The sequence below is a fragment of the Tachysurus fulvidraco genome, chromosome 1 (assembly GCF_022655615.1).
Source record: "Tachysurus fulvidraco isolate hzauxx_2018 chromosome 1, HZAU_PFXX_2.0, whole genome shotgun sequence".
Lineage (NCBI taxonomy): Eukaryota > Metazoa > Chordata > Actinopteri > Siluriformes > Bagridae > Tachysurus > Tachysurus fulvidraco.
In genome coordinates this window covers 36796860-36814700 of record NC_062518.1, presented here as the reverse complement: position 1 = coordinate 36814700, position 17841 = coordinate 36796860, and the positions used below count along the sequence as shown (strand labels likewise).

The window sequence follows — 17841 nt, the reverse complement described above, 5'->3', positions numbered from 1 at the left end:
GAGTGCGAGGCGAGAGAGCCATCAGACTTGTATCGTCGTCTCACATTTCAGGGTTTGACGTCATTTCATACGAACCTGCTGTGTGTCTCAAAATAGATCCGCTGCCGTCACTAGACAAATCGTTATGTAGATTAGTCTCTGTTCAACTAAATGACACGTCATTGCAAAAGTGTTAGAACTGCAACCCCCCCCCCCCAAATAAATAAATAAATAAATAAATAAATAAATAAATAAATAAATAAATAAATAAAAAAAAAACTCCTAGTTTCAGCAGTTCATGATGGGGAAATTAAACAGTATATTGCAGTCCTTTAATTCCACAAATTAAGCAATCACCCAGAATTAGAGTGAAACATTGGGTGCATTTATTTCAAATAAATCTCACTTTGCCATGGGGAGGCACTGCACCACACTGCACCCCTGGCGAAAGGATATTTAAGACTAATTTTGAAAGAATAGCGGTACCTACATTAGTCACGTGGGATTTAAGGAAGTAAATTTCCCTGGGTGATGAAGTATAATGTATAAGAGTAATTTAGATAGAGCCAGCATATGGCAGGATTGTGGGCTGTGGAGAATTGGTTAAAGCTCTTAGAGGATGAAGGTAAATGCAGTGGTGGGAGGAGAGGATTATATATTCTCTTGCTATGACTTGTCCAGAGATCCTCACATAGAGAGAGAGAGAGAGAGAGAGAGAGAGAGAGAGAGAGAGAGAGAGAGAGAGAGAGAGAGAGAGAGACTTATGGCTGGGGTTTTTTTAAGGTTACGAAAGCTTAAGAGAGGAAAGAATTCAGAATAGAAGACCAGAGAGCATTGCCGTAAAAGAGGAAATGTGAGGAAGGAATATAAAGTGAACTTAAGAGAAAAGAAACAGGTTGTGTCCCAACCCGCCATCTCTCTGCTCTGATCAGATGTGAAGAAATCCGCTTTCTGACACTTGCGGTCATTTATGATTGATCACTGGAAAGAATTCATAGCCATCGGTAGTTACAAGAGCTGGCAAAGTTCATCAACATCGTCTTTTTTCATTCCAGTCCCATTTAACTTTGCCACAGGCAGTCGTCCCTCGGGTTTATAGCCCACTCAGGCTTGACCTTGGACTCCGAAATAGCTCAGTAGTGAGCACAGAGTCATGACTGCAGCACACATACATAGACTATAGACTGTGATTGAACTGCAGAGTTAATGTTGCTGCTCCGTTCACAGCTGTACTGCAGGCTTCACTAACCTGACGTCAGTCTTTAGTTAAAGCAGATTTTTAACTGTGGCCTGACAGAGCACACGGCACAGCGATGTAGCAGGCATCAGATCTGAACTTGTGTTCACATGGGAGCTCCCACTTGAAAGGGTTATGCTCTGTTAGATCCCCAACAGGCAATCTTTGCAGTGAGTGGTGACATTCTTGCCTTTGCCCGAAAGCATCAGCTTACTCTAGTTCACTGACTTATCAGTTTTTATTACTCAGCAAGTTATGAAATATCTCGTAATGCAAAATCATTCTGTTCTGTGCATGAATGTAACATGTTTAGGAGGTTTTTTTTGTTGTATTTGTTGTGGCCAGAAATGCTTGATTTTTTTGCAGCTTTTTTTTATCCAAAATTTTAAACTTGCAGGTTTTTTGTGTTTTTTCGATGGGAATCGGTGATATTACAAGATTAAGATCCTTCTTGTAAACTACTATCAGTGAAGACACATAGACAGTTACTTTCTAGGATAGAAGTACTCACGTTTGCCGCACAGGAATCGAATCGACGTGTCGGATTGGTGAAAAATCTGTGGATCTGTCGGTTTTGAGAAATATCACACTCTTATGAATATCGTGCAATTTGCTTGATTTTGTGTTCATTTCTACAATTGCAAAAATCCTGACAAAATCCTGAAGAAACTGGTTGTTTCGCTGATTTGCTGATTTCATAGCATTTTGAGAGAAAACTTGTCATTCTTACCTGCTTCTCTGTACACCAGGGGTCGTCAGTTGTCATTCTGGACGGTGAGAGTACAACACAGTTTGAAGATTTTCCTGTTCAACTGATGCCAGATTCTACTAACCAGTTAATTATCAACCTTAGCAGGTGTGTTTAGAGCAGGGAAATTGCCCAGCAGTGGTACAGCCCCAGCCTTGCAGGATTTGATGATCCCTGCAAGAGAGTATTGCAGTGAAGTAGAGCTGATCCAGTCGAAGTGTAGTGACCTGATTGTATACGACACTAAATACGCTGCAACAACCTGTGTGTAAAATAATCCATAATGTGGTGGTGTGTTGCTGCCCGACAAAGTAACTTACTGTTATCCAACCAAAAGATTTAAAGTATCTTATTCCTCTTACACCTCAGCAATTTAATTTGCCAGTAACAATTAATATTTATTAAATTACATCGCGTTACACTTGCTGTCGATTTGTGGATATGTTAACTGTATAAAACATCCCTAAAATAAGTTAGATCCTGCTAGCACATCATTTATAGCTGCTATAAAAAATTCATCTCCGCACTACTGTCTCCTGACGTTAATACTGTAAGACTCGTGCGCAAGAAGAATTTTACAGTCAAGCTTTTAATGGAAATAACTACCTCCTCACAATATATACTCACAATATCAACAATTAGATTCTCATTCATTCTTACTGTAAAGATGATAACTATAGAAATGAATGTTAGAACTGGTGCATTGATTAGATTAGATTAGATTAGATGTGATTAAATGATGTGATTTGCCTTTTTTTTGCCACAATTGTCAGAGCTGCTATTCTAGAAAATGAATATACACTTTACAAACAATCAGATTGTGGCATGTTGCAGGAGGAAAATGACTCCATTAAGTAGCTTTTATGTTTTGATGATGACTTGAGGACAGGTAAAATCTTAGGCAGTCAGCATGACATGAACATTTAGCAGCACATGCTGATCTCGGGGCAGTTTAGTCCTGACACGGGTGACGTTACACGACAGGTCGGTCAATTTTGTCCTACTGAGAAAGCAAAAGAAAAAGAAAGGGACAAGCTACCTTTCCAAATGAATGCCTTAGCAGAGAGAGAGAGAGAGAGAGAGAGAGAGAGAGAGAGAGAGAGAGAGAGAGAGAGAGAGAGAGAGAGATTGGGATATCCATTCACTTATTAACACATGCACAGTATTCTTACATTAGCATACTGAAGCCTGTGTTTTAATTCTATTATGGTCATAGACTCACATTAGCATATAGAGGCCTCTATTACAGTTATGTTATGGTAATATAGTGTAATTAGAGGAGCCCAGCCTATACTTTAATTATGTTATGGCTGTAGATTCTCATTAGCAGCTTTAAGGCTGCATTATGGTTATATTTGGGTCACAGGCAATATATTATAAATGTGGGCGCGCGTGCATGTGTGTGTGTGTGTGTGTGTGTGTGTGTGTGTGAGCGAGAGAGAGTCCTACAGACAAGCTACTCATAAATACACTATACACTATAGTACTATCAGTACTGTAATAATTAATGATGAGAATCTATTTCCAAAATGACATCACTCATTACCTCTCATTTTTATGGCTCGAGGTCAAATGTGGCTTGCCCCACACCTCCATGGTTGGGGGATCGATTCTTGCCTTTACCCTGTGTGTATGTGTATAGCGTCTGCGTGTTCTTCTTGTGCTTTGGGGGTTACTTCTGACTACTCCAGTTTCCACCCCTAATCCAAAGAGCTGCATTGTGGACTGACTAAGATCACTAAATTGTATTTAGTGTGCCCGTGCCTTATGCTCCGAGTCTCCTACTCCAGGCTCCCTGCTACTACGTGTAGGATAAAAGCAACAGAAATAGGATGGAAGGATGAATTTAAAACGTCATTGTATTGGGCATTTACTGAAACCTAATAACAATATTTAAGATGCGACCATTTTTTTTCCCACTGTGCAGATGACATTGAGACCATCGTTAGCATGTTTCATCCTGTATTATACTTATGTCATGTCATTTTGAAGCCTATATTATAAAGGCTAATGATCGTACACTGTCATTAGCATTAAAGTCTATATTATGTTAGGATTATATGCATTCATTAGCATACTGATGCCTGTATTATAATTACATCATGGTCTTATACTTTCATTAGCAGTTCCAGGACAATTGTATGATTATTATGATGATACGTAGAAGTGATAAGTATTATGTCATGGTCATATTAGTCCACAATTACACAGAAGGGTCTAATATAAAAATGAGCGTTTTACACTTGTGCGCTGTGATATGACGAATTAGACGAGAGCAGTCAGGACTGGTCACACATTTGCAGCTGATTAATTGCTGACAATCGTTAAGGATCGATCAGGCAAGTAGCGCTGACCAATTAGTCTCATTACTCTTCCTTTTCAATCAATCAGTTAAGACACCTGAAAGGAAGCGATCGAGCATCCGATGACATCTTTGTGCTAAACATGGGCTCATTCGATATAGGAGCTGAGGGACAACTTTATTTGTGTCTTGGAAACAATGCGACATCCAAAACGACGCAGTAGCAGTAGCAGGTTGATTAATTATGGTAATATTTGGAGCGACATATTAAAGTCGGGAATCACTGGATGTGTTTAGATGGCATGACAAATGATGGCTTTTTCATCACAGGTTGTCATTACACATGGCATATGTTCATCAGTTATCCTTTCTTTCAGATACCCAGTGTTTATTTCAAATCATGTTAACTGTTTTAGTGTTTCATTATAAGTAGCACAGTGTCTTTGTAGATTAGAATAAATTTATCACATTTACAAGCATCTTCTGCTTTGCGGTTGTTTCCAGTGGGGTGAACAAGGCCATTAAAATAATTAGCTGTGCTCTGTAATTGTTTATGAGGTTTGTAAGAGCTAGTGGGGCAGGACAATATGGCACCATCTCTCTCTCACTCTCTCTGCATGTCAACCATTTTCCTCGTTCCTTTTCCATTGCTCTTCCTCTCTCACCCTCCACCCCTCGCTCCTCCCCACCTCCTCTCCATTTTCTCATCGGTAGATTTAGTGACGGGGATGAGCGGTAGATTGAAACACAGAGGTCACAACCCTGTGTAAACCACAGGTAGAGCAGTAGTGATTGGAATCCGGTCAGCTCAGTCCCAGTCAGAAGAATTACATTCACACCTGAAACACTACTCCAGCACAGATATATATCAGTTTCGTTCCTGTCAGAACAACAACAAGGTTTTTTTTTCTGACCTGGCTGATTTCCAGTGCAACAGCCTGTGTATGTATGCCTATTTAAGATCCATATGGCTGATGATTTCCATAACCACATGCTAAACAGACTCTTTCTCGACCCATGCTAGAATTCCCTGTCTAAAGAAAAAAACGATTTAAATGATATTGAATGTTTGGTCCTTTGTGACTTGTTAACCACAAAGTATTATTTCTGGCCTAATCAGAGGCTCTCTTGGCATCACATGCACATCCAGTCTCATTCACATCCAGATTGTTTGGAGCTCGTATCGTCTATCCTGGAGGACCTCTCATTGGGCTCTTCAGAGCTCTCTTACCTCCCTGAGAGCAACTTGTCAGATTGGGGTCAGGTTAGGAAGATGGCAGGTGGTGTTAACTATGGAGGAGTGGGTGTTTATCCTCTTTAGCTGCAATAATAATTGCCACCACTCAACCCATCTGCCCTTATGGAGACCAACCTCTTCAAGACAAGCAGAAATGTCATGGCCGCCTATTTTGCTTTGCTTTGCTCATCTTGATAGTCTTTAGGATCCTGTTTGAGAGATTTCTGCACACGCTTGTCGTCCCACGTCGGCGTTAGGTGTCAGACACGGTTAAGTGGCTGTAGGCTGAGCTGACAATTCAGAAGAAAGAGAAAGATAGTCACACAAGGAATCCAAACCCTTTTTCATGCATATTTTAACGAGTTCTTTGGCTGTGCCCGAAACTATACCCTATTCCATATACAGTACATACTTTGTTTTGTAGGTCTGTCATTTTGTTGGCGAAATTATTTAGCATATGCTTCCAATCTCACAATGCAACCCGTACACTGTACCCTGGTGTTCATGGAATACTCACACTGCACTGTGTGGCTTGATTTGATTTTCACAAATTATCTGAGAATTGCAATGCGCCTCCAGACTTCTTACAGATGAAATTTCAAGATTGACTGTGTTTTGTCATGCTTACTCTACGGTGACATATGTAGAGATTTGGTTTATTGTTAGCTCGGTTACTTACGGAGACGGAGACTGGTCCGTAAGTTAGCCGTTATTATAAGCATGTTAATATACACGCATGTTAATATAAGCGAACCTGCGCTCTACAGTACCTTGTAGTAGTACGGCTGTCACGGCTACTGACAAGAGACTCAACAAGCTCTGAGGCATCTTCAGCATTGCTCTGGTCTAAAGTTGTGCATGTATATCTTAGGGAACGTGATTACTCTGATGAGCATGCCCGTGTAATTTGGTATACAAAATTACTTCCTTTAATCACACCTTCTATTTCCTATAATAGTGCTCCGTGTAGCTGCTGAGTTCCCAGTGAAGGCAGCCGTGAATCTGGGACCGTTATGAACACAGCGGCATGCTTTTCCTCACGTCTTTCCTACTCTCTATGCACATCCTATTCGGTTATGCCCCAGGTCGGTTCATCATCTCCTTCCCACTTTCATTCTCTCATTCTCCATATTTCTCTCCATCTCTTCTGTGATTGGTGATGATTTATAAAGCTGGCAAACTCCTTCCAGCAGCACCCTCTTCTGTGATTGAAAGCGTCGACTGGTAATTATTCTGCTGGACGTATTGACTCAGCATCGGCAGCAGCAGTCACTCTGCACTGCGATTTAAATCAAAGCGGCCAGTTACCATGGCCGCACCAGCATCACTAGCTCTCACACGCTGAAGCCGTTTTCTCCTGCTCTTTCTTGCTTGCTGCTGATTACCTCATTGGGTTCTTTTTCATCTACCTCCATTTTGTTTGCCTACCCCATTTTCCCCTTTCCTATTCCCCTTTTGCTCTCTCACACACTCTCATTCACACATATGCACTCTCTCTCACACATTCTCTCTCTTATGCTGTCTCTTTCTATCTCTCTGTATTTCTCTCTTCCGCTTACACATTCACTCACTACATTCACTCACTCTTTCACCTCACACATTCTCTCTTTCGATCTGTCTGTCTCTCTATATATATATCGTTCTCTCTCTCTCTCTCTCTCTCTCTCTCTCTCTCTCTCTCACACACACACACACACACACTCACTCACTCTCTCTTTGTTCAAAAGGCCACGTCTCATCAGATTTCATCTTGTTTTTAACACTCCTGTCTGTTTCCTACCTCTCTGCTCTTCTCCCTGGCTCTTAATATCATTTCTTCTTTTCTCTGGCAACCCGTCTTTTTCATGTCATGCAATTTTTGCCTCCTTTTTTCCAGCCTTCTCCCTCTCCTGCAATCTTTTTTCCTCTGTACCCTGCAAAGGGGTTGTTGCCAAGACAGCTGCGAGGAGAGGGATTAAAGAACGAGAGCATGAGAAGGGGAGAGGGAGAGAGAGAGGGAGAGAGAGATAGAGAGGAAAACGGCATGAGTAAGCAAGGTAGTGATGGCAGGAAAGAAAGGATCATAGACAGCATAGGGCTCTGATAGATCTTTTAATAGAGTGAGAAAGACTAGCAGAGTGAGAGACTGAATGGGCTGCAATATTTAAGAGCAAAGAGAGACATGGGGACTTGCTACAGAACCGTAACAGCATCCAGTGCCCTGAAATCAACACGCTCACTCGTTCAACTACTCTTTTATTTCAGTGACGCAATGTAAAGTACACTGTCTTGACTTTTCTGCATGATTAAATGAGAAATGTGATTACGATTATTGCCATATATTTTTATTAAAGGAAAAAAAACAATTCAGTTAATTTCAGTTCAAATTAATTTGTATAGCACTTTTAACAATGGACGTTGCCTCAAAGCCACTTTAAAGTACATCCATTCATTCATTCATACGTTCATTTTCTACCGCTTATCTGAACTTCTCGGGTCACGGGGAGCCTGTGCCTATCTCAGGTAGGATACACCCTGGACGGAGTGCCAACCCATTACAGGGTACACACACACTCTCATTCACTCACACACACACACTACAGACAATTCTCCAGAGATGCCAATCAACCTACCGTGGATGTCTTTGGACCGGGGGAGGAAACTGGAGTACCCGGAGGAAACCCCCGAGGCACAGGGAGAACATGCAAACTCCATACACGCAAGGCGGAGGCGGGAATCGAACCCCCAACCCTGGAGGTGTGAGGCGAACGTGCTAAATTAGCCAACATGCCCCCCAATAGAACATAAGAAATATAATACAATAAGTTTATTATACAAAGATTAATATAATACAAAAGTCCGAGATTAATATTAAACTTATATTTAAATGTGTTTGTATTTATCCCCAATGATTGAGCCTGAGGTGACTGTGGCGAGGAAAAACTCCCTTAGATGGAAGACGAAGAATCCTTGAGAGGAACCAGACGCAAAATTGAACCTCATCCTCATTTGGGTGACACTGGAGGATGTGATTATAAATTGTTATAAAACAAACTACAGTATGAAGATCAAGCAACAGAAAATATGGAAGTCTGGTCACCTGTACATTACAGAAAAACTGGGAAAAAAAGACTCTGAGTTGCTGTTTGATTAAAGGTGCGGTTTGGTAAAGCTTTGCTACCACTTATCTAACAGGCAGCAGTACATTTAGTCCAGTGTCAATGGGCTGGACCAAAAAAAGAACTCAATTAAGAGAACTAACAGTCAACAAGTAGTCTCAAATATATTCATGTCTATGCCAGAATTTGCATCGAAATACAGGTTTGAGAGGACAGCGTGTCCTACAAACATGGCTACATCTCACAGTCATTAGACTCTCACACATTCATGTTCACCTCACACATCTGGTCTGAGTTACACAGACACAGTCACAGTATAAAAGGACTTCAGTTCACAAACCTTGTGAAGTATCTGCTCTCTGTTGATTTTCATGTCATTACCGAGCCCCTGTGTATCGATTCTGAGATCCTGGTTTTTGATGCAGTTTATGGTTTTCTTGACTTGTTCTTACTTACATTACGTTAAGCTGTTTGTGGATTGATCTTTGTGGAGCACTTCATACGTCGTTCTCAGCTGCATTTCTGATGGATTATGTATTTTGTCTGAAAGATATAAATAATGTTATGATTGCATAAGTGTTTAACCCCAGTGCTGTAAAACTCCATAAATAATAATGGAAAGACATCAAAATTAACGTTGTAATGCAGAAATATATATCACTAAGTATATACTCCTGACTGTCTTGCTCTATTTCTCTATATTTATATTTCTCTATATTTATATTCTGTCATATGATTAGTTTTTGAACATCACAATTTAAACAATTTATAGTAACTAATAAACCCAGGGTGTATTATTATTATTATTATTATTATTATTATTATTATTATTATTATTATTATTATTATTATTATTATTATCATTGATGGTGTTTCTTCCTTGTTCCATTCAAACAAATAATGAGAGGCTATGAATTGTCTTTACAGAACATTATAATCAAAAGAATCATCATTACATCATTGTACATTTATCTGCACTGTATTTGAGACAGTAATTAACTATGTAAGTCATGTCTGTAACTTTGTAAAGTTAAAACCTACTTTTCCTCCCTTGAGGTACTGAATCCTTTTGGTCACAGTCAATATTTTATTATCTGTCACTCAGCAGATCAGTGTTTTGAGTCAGTAAATCATTCTGTCATAACTGATATTCACTCCTTACTCGTTCGCCAGCTGGTGTGAAGCATTTTATAAAATAAGGAGTGTTGGCCATGTTTATGTTGTCTGCCTTGAGGTTGTCACACATTTGAGTTGAACTGAACAAATCTGTAAACATTGAACAAATAAGTAAATGATTTATCTGAACTGGCTTAAACGACTCAACACACACACAAAGACAATGATTTCTATTGTGTTATAACAACCGAAAGAAGAAACTACTACTACATAAAGTAGTAAACTATCAGGCTTTCCCACCATTCACTCCTTCATGTGAATCTGCAGTGTGGATTAAGTCCACTGTTAAATCTACAGAGATTAAAACACTTCTTAGAGATTACTGATTGATTGTTGTTAAATCTATCCTACAACTGGTCTGTGGATCTCTGTGAATGGAGAATCTCCCTTGTACTGTAAATCCGTGTTAATCTAGCACCAGGCTTAAGGAAAACCACTCGGGTGAATCTGGACTTTTCAGTGCTTTATGATTGTAAAATTTATGTGCGATGTACAATAAGAATATTATTTGTTTATTCAAGACATACAAACTGAAGTCACATCCCTCATTAGTGTATACAAATCATAATAAATGTCATTTGAGTTCCTCTTAATAATATCAGGTTATATGGGTGGTCCGGTGGTGCAGCCCCACAGCTCCAGCTTCGATCTTGAGCTCAGGTTATCGTCCACGTTAAGTTGCATCCATTCTCCTCATGGCCGTTTTGGATTCGTCCAACCTCCCAGTAGCTGTAAAACAACCCAAGATATGTAGGATACTAAATTCAGCTCCCATCCTCAAATATTCTAATGTAGGCATCATTTTTCCAGTCAAGTTATTAGGAGGGTTATCTCCAAATCCCACTAGCTTTGGGGTCTGAATGTAAAACACACTAAAAATTAGAAGCTTGTTGAATTTGCATAATTAATATGCATACATGGGTAATTGACTTGAGAAACATTAACACAATTAATTTTCATATAGAGTGTGTATTTCCAAAGCCATGAATACAATAAAACATCACGCTCACACCTGAGCTGAGCATCAGTCCACAACAGCTGTGTTTTTTAACTAACACATTAGCACTGCTCTATTCTACCATGTTTATTTTATTCACCTAAATTATAATTCTGCAGTTATTTATATACTGCAATTATATTTCTCAGCTCTAACACCCTGGTGAGATTTCACAATAGAATTGGTAAGTTAATACTACTTGCATTGATCTCTATATCATTTAACCTAGTAACTAGAAAACTTGTTTAAAGCATGTTTAATGTAAGCATCGAAAGGGTTTTGTTGAGAAATGTAATATTTATGTAAACTATATGTAATATTTTTTTCTTAAATCTGACTAGGCACATGTTCATTTTTTCAGTTATTGATGAAATAAATGTAACACCCCCCTACCATACACTCACTAAATAGGCTACTAATAGTAATAGTCTCTCAACTTAATAATTGTCTTAACTGTTTTCCCAATAAAATAATGAAATAATATTAGCATATGCTTAACTATAATCAACTCATGATGAGTAAATAACAATAAACAAAATTTACTTACAAAAAATGCCAAGATTGAATAACACAAAACAAATGTATACTTAAATAAACTTTAGAAATAGAAGAATGTTAAATAAATACTTTTAAATACTTTAAAACTCACGTAAATTAAGTTCAATTACTCAAAATCGAAAGCTAAACTGCCCCCCCCCCCCACACACACACCACACACACACCTCAATCACACAACCCCAATGTGTTGCAGGTCTGAGACATAATTTGGGTTTGTTGTGGCCTAAGAAGTCACATATGGCCTCTTTAATTTCAAAGAGTAAATTAAAACAAAACAAATCAAGGTACAGGCAAACAAAGTCCTCTAGTTGCTTGCAGTTTTTCACAGCACATGACCAACAGCTGCAAACGTCCTCTCCAACGTTGCCAAACGTATTCTAAACCACGTTTGGCAACGAAATAACGAATTAAACCTCGTCCAACAACGAAATAAACAAGCTCACAAAGTGTCTGTAGTCAAATATCCTTTGAGCTACGCACCTCACAAACATGCATGACTATGATAATTGGATAAAAAACTCCTCCCATTCTTTCTCTAATGACCGACAAAGCTTTTCTCCGTAACGGCGGAAATATACGCTAATTGAAGAAAATTGTTGGTTAAAAGCACATTTCCCAAAAGCACATCTGACAAACTTGAGCAGATTCTTCTGGAACATATTCTAATACATTTTTTGTGTATCTGTATCCAGGTTACAATCTACATAACTTTATTGCTAACGCTAACCGGGTACCAATTTATGAAGATGAGCAGTAGCAGTAAAATATGCATTTTCTTCACATAAACCTTGCAATATAAAAATATTCATATGCAAAGAAAATCACAGTGACAGCGATTCAATTACTTTTTATGGATTTACGAGCAGTAATGTTTTTTTGTTCCTAATATTTAGCTCGGCTTTACGTGGCTTGCGTTAACCTTATATTCACAGTAATTTAAGACAGTAACAGTGTGTACAGTGTGTTCAGTATAAGAAAGATCACCATTTTGCCTACAAGGACACCAGGACAACTGCTATACAAACATATTAGTGCTGAAGAACTGGTGTGAAAATTAGCAGTGCGAGGAAAAAAAAAAGGCAGTTAAGCTAGAGCAAGTTACAGTCATAGCTGCTGGCAGCAGCTTGTTTGTGCAAGATTTTTAGAAATGACAGCTGGCTCAACCCAATGAGTGTGACAGCCAGGCCTGTTAGCATCAAGACAGCCCTTGACTTCAGCTTGTTAATGAATTTCACTGCTCGAGGGTAAAGACCTGAAGCAGCAGATCATTTATGTCTCACTGGACTCCTCTTTCTATCAGCTGCAAGAAGACGACAAGGCACTTGCCCGTCTTTGGGTAGTCGAGATTTCCTGTCACACCCTTTTTAAGTCTCTGTAGCTATTTTGAATTATTATTTTTTCTCTTCAGATTATACCTATTATAGAAGAAGTATCAGAAGACAGTGTCGATGGTGCAGTTGTTGCTCTTAAGCTGTGCGTTCATGGGTGAAAAGAGAACATAGCCTCAGGCTCAGCTCACAGCTTTATCGAGCTTCAGTTTAGAGAGAAGAGATGGGTAAGTTTTATTGATGATGGTGATTTTCTGTCTCTGCTTATCTACCTGTCATTCCAAGCATGGCAGTAAACAACCCAGATTTGTATTTGATACTAAACTCAGCTACAATCCTCAAATATTCTAATGTAGGTGTGTAAATATTCAAGTTATTATGAGGGTTATCTACAAATCTGTTTGCCTGCTTGAAAAACTGCTGAGGGTACAATACATTGTGTTTTTGTGTGTGTTTTTGTGCCATCTCATTTTCTCAGGTGCTTCAAGCTGAGTTTCCTGGAAAATAGTCCTTCAGGAGAGTCACCTTTAATTTTTCAAATAGGGCCGTGAAGCTGGAACTTTGGGACGTAGTAATGACAGTGTGAAAACATCCAGCAGCCCTGGGAAATCAGCCTTAATATTTTCCAGCCATTTCATTTTCAATTTCTATTTTTCGAGAGCCTCCTCAATTACGATTACCTATTTCTTTCCCTTGTGCTCTTCGCACACCGGTCCTCTAATCTCTCTCACTTTCACAGACACTCTGCTAAAAGTACGGATGAGTTATGGAAAGGTAGCACTCTTCATTGTGCTTGAGTGTGTGTGTGTGTGTGTGTGTGTGTGTGTGTGTGTGTGTGTGTGTGTGTGTGTGTGTGTGTGTGTGTGCTCTAACACCCGTCTGCACAGGCGGGTTTCGGTTTCACCTTAGTGGTGGTTCTGTCGCTGTCAGAATAACGAAGGGAGAAACTTTAATGGTGGGAGAAGAGGAAAGTGGGAGAGAGGGATGGAGGGAGCAAGGAGAGACTAAGAATAGAACACAAGGCCAGCCTTTCAGCAGTGGGCTTTGGTTAAAGGAGTCATATCCTGAAAAAAAAAATCTGGATCAGAATGATTTTCTTTTGTTCCTCCAAAGAATTTCCCCATGGTAATGGGCCAACAATCATGACAGATTTACAAAACTCTTCAGACATTGGCTCTAGTTGCAGCAGTGTTTCATTTCCCTGCTAAAGGCACAGCTTTTCTTTCAAATCCTTGTAACATTTTGGAACGTCACCTTTACTGAAAAAAAAAAAAATGCTGTCGTGAGCTATTTGCCAAATCAACTGGGGTTGTGATGCATTGTTTCTCTGCTGCTTGCATTAATCAATTGCTAATAATCACATAGAGAGAGAAATATGTCTGTATAATAAAGATACAGGGGTGTACTAAAAAACTATTTGCTCCTGCCGGGTGAAAGAGCAAAACCTCTCAGTTGCTGTATTGTAATCTCCAGACACCCTTTCCAATCACTCTACAGTCAATAGACATTAGTGAGCCCATGAACCACGGCTACAGTTCAGTGTGGAGAACAAAACTATCACCTCTGTTCACTTTTGATGTGTGTATTTTTATTACCTGATCTGTCTTCTCTGTGTATTTTTATTATTTAATCTGTGTAGTTTTTACTTAACCGATACCTGTGTTTGAAAAAGCAGAGATACACAAAAACATGGCCTGTTTGTGATTAATCACAAGTTCATTAGCTCTTCAACTCCACAGCTGTATAAAGACAGACAATCCCCAACGGCGATAAATCAGTGTCTTGTATCATTCACTACCATCTCACCAAATTATAGAACAAAAGATTTGCATCACCTGTTTTTACATCAGACTATTTTTTTCTCCCATTTGTTCACACTTTTATGCTCTCACTCTCTCTGTCCTGATTGGACGTGTCCCGTCAATCACTTCCCGCAAATCATTTCCTGCCATTTCCAATCTGACACCCCTGACATACTGCGGAATACGATTTACTAGTGCAGGACGGATCAGGCGACTCACAGCAGCATCAAGAACATCATTTTATGTTGTATCTTTTGTTCTCTTATTCTCAATATCGTGATGTTTTTCATATTAGAAAAAAAATCCTATTTGTTATAGTTTAAAATGGATGTGTACAAGCAGCAAGTAACTGAGTAAAACAAAAAAAAATAATTTATTTTTTTGCTGAAAAGGATGAAAAATGCATGAGAGAAATATTAGAAACCTGCTGTTTCTGATGCAGTCAGTGTACAGTACAGAAAGTGACAGCACTGCGTATATACTAGTGCCTTATTAACATGATTGTTAATGAACGATCTGGAAATGAAAAAGAAAAGAAAGAAAAAACAAACAAAAAAACCCCCACATAAATTCACTAAAAATAAAATAAAAACGAATTGGGATAAAATTAGCAAAACAGAGATTATAAATGTACTAAAAACAGCTGCTGTATCAAGATATTTCTTGTACTTTTGATACAGAAATGAGCTTTTTTTAATAGTAGTGAAATGAACTTTGGAATAATTTCATTACCTTTTTTTACCCAGGAACATTAGCACACTGCAGAAGATTATATCTTAGCAAGTAAAGATATGTAAAACAATGGAAAAGCTATCTAATATTAACCATTATGAGATTCGTAAATAGAAATATTAAATATAAAACCATTAAGCCTACTTTTAGACTAATTTCAAGCTTAAAGAGAAATAAAATAAAATAAAAAGCATGGAGACAATTTCAAACTTGATATAAATAATAAAACAAAAAGAAATGTATTACATTTTTATATATAACATCATAGCTCAGATTTTGAATTAAAATAATTTTATGATAATTGTATAAGATTAAATGTATACGATAAATATAAATTGAATTTCTGATATTGAGAATATGTTGACTTGAGAAGATATGGCTTTTCGCAGTGTATTAGTGTATTATTCATTTGCCATGATAGTAGCCATTACCACTTCCTATACTTCAGGTCACTAAGAGCAATTTCCTGACACTCCACTGACAACAAAGTCCAGTACAGAGTCCTTATCTCAGCTGATAACGCCACACAGCCTATTTATGGTGAGTGTGAAGTCGTATTTTAAAGCCCGGGTTTCAGCTCCAGTCCGTGGAACTCACTAACCTAGAGACTTTTCTACTGCCAACTACACCTTTTTTTTTTCAACAAACCCGTTTCGTAGGTTTATGTACAGTATCACAATGTAGGAAGAAGCGATCATATAACAAACATTATTATTCAGACTCCCTTCGCAAGGCCACTTCCTGTCTGACCCGATTAATTTCCCACTTTCCTCACACGGATTATGTTTGCATTACAGTTTTCTTCAGGGGTGGTCATGACACTTTCATGGCACTTTAACATGATTTGTGATGGAATTCGCCGTGATGTTTTCAGAACCTACCGTTAAGATGCTAATATTTTTTTACTGTGCTAAACTCAAATGTCCACACACAGGGTCATGTTAAATGTTTTCAACCCTTGCTTAAGGCTTTACAGGATAATATTCACAGCTAATAAGAGAGCACTGATTATACATACTGTATATGAGGTAATTGGTATTTCTTTGGTCTTGGTCTTTTTGTTGCTTCAGCAAAGCTTGTAATCGTGCAAAAAGCATGAAAAGGAACAGCATTGTGATAATAAAAACAGTCTCATGATTTATGGATTTTGTTACTCTGCAGTTGTGTGTTCAGATTAGCATTTGGGAAAAATATATGCAAAAGGGTTTGTAGAAGGCGGTCATTCTAATCCATTTATTTTTTCTAAATGTTATGTCAGTAGAGACTTACTTAGATCACACTGCCAGACATATTTGTAGTCAGGAAGATTTTCTTCTTTTAGACTTAAATCCCTGACTTTATTTCAGTTCTTGTTAACATTCATGCTTCCTGTTGATTAGTTACACCTGTTTTCCCACCTGGTCTTGTTAACACTTTCTGTCTGATAATTGGTTCTTTTTCTAGCATCCTTATTTAAGCTCGTTTTTTCTCCACACTTCTGAAACCTGGTGTTTTCCTACTATGTTTCTAAATGCTAAATGATTCTAACAGATACCTTGTTATAGAATTGAGTGTGATTTGTAAAAAGCATGCACAGTAGATATCTTGATTTTAGGTAGTGTAATCCTATTATCTGTATGATCCAGGACTAGCTCAAGAAATTACTGTACTGTACTGTAAGAAATTACATGATGGCTGAACTTAGAACTAAACGTTCATCTGCTACCTAAAAATGTGAGATGAAGTGCTGAATCGTTTGAAAACCCGAGTTTAATATCTAAAATTTGTCAAGATAATTGGAGTTAAGAGAAGAAACAAGAAAGGCGCTATCATGTTTTACAGTGCAGGAAGTTGGGGTCAGAGCACAGGGTCAGCCATGATACACGATCCCTGAAGTAGAGCGAGTCAAGGACCTTGACCAAGAATCCAATCATGGCACCTTGGCAGTGCTGGTCCTTGAACCCCCAACTTTCTGAGCCTTAACCATTGAGGCACATTGAGCTACTAAAATCATTGAAAATTGAATTGTGAATTTTCACAATACACAAAAGTAGATTTCCTTGATTATATATATATATATATATATATATATATATATATATATATATATATATATATATATATATATATATATATACATATATGTACATATATATACATATATATACATATATGTGTGTGTATATATATATATATATATATATATATATATATATATATATATATATATTTATATATATATATATATATATATATATGCATTTTTATACATACATATATCTAAAAATAGAATTTCATCAGAATTATAGTCCATCCATGTTAAATAGCATCACCACTCAAGGTTAGCCACAGTAGTGATGTAACTATTATATTATTTAGAAAAAGCAGATGGAGACTTTATACATCACATGCACATTACAGCACAGTGAAATGATTTTCTTGTTAGAAAGCTTGGAAAATATGATCTTGTCATGTTAGCCATGCTAATGACAAATGAGTAAATGAAATATCACTATGTTTATAATCACAGTGTTTATTTGAAGGATGTTAACGTTAGCATATCAAGCTTAGTAATCAGTGCTATAACATTAGGGACCAACTGTATAACATTAGGGACCGACTTCATATCAGACAAACACAGCATGTGTAGAAATGTTCTGAGAGATGA

General features: G+C 37.9%; 1 protein-coding gene and 1 long non-coding RNA gene across 3 annotated transcripts in view; one reads left to right on the top strand and one right to left on the bottom strand.

Annotated features, from left to right (window-relative positions):
• Window positions 1-17841, top strand: part of nlgn2a (neuroligin 2a) — a 167359-nt gene that overhangs the window by 20502 nt on the left and 129016 nt on the right. The window lies entirely within an intron of this gene.
• LOC125138994 lies at window positions 10269-16555 on the bottom strand. Its single transcript, XR_007138080.1, has 2 exons — window positions 16464-16555; window positions 10269-10506 (listed from the first exon to the last, which is right to left on the bottom strand). It is a non-coding gene; the product is annotated as an uncharacterized LOC125138994 (long non-coding RNA).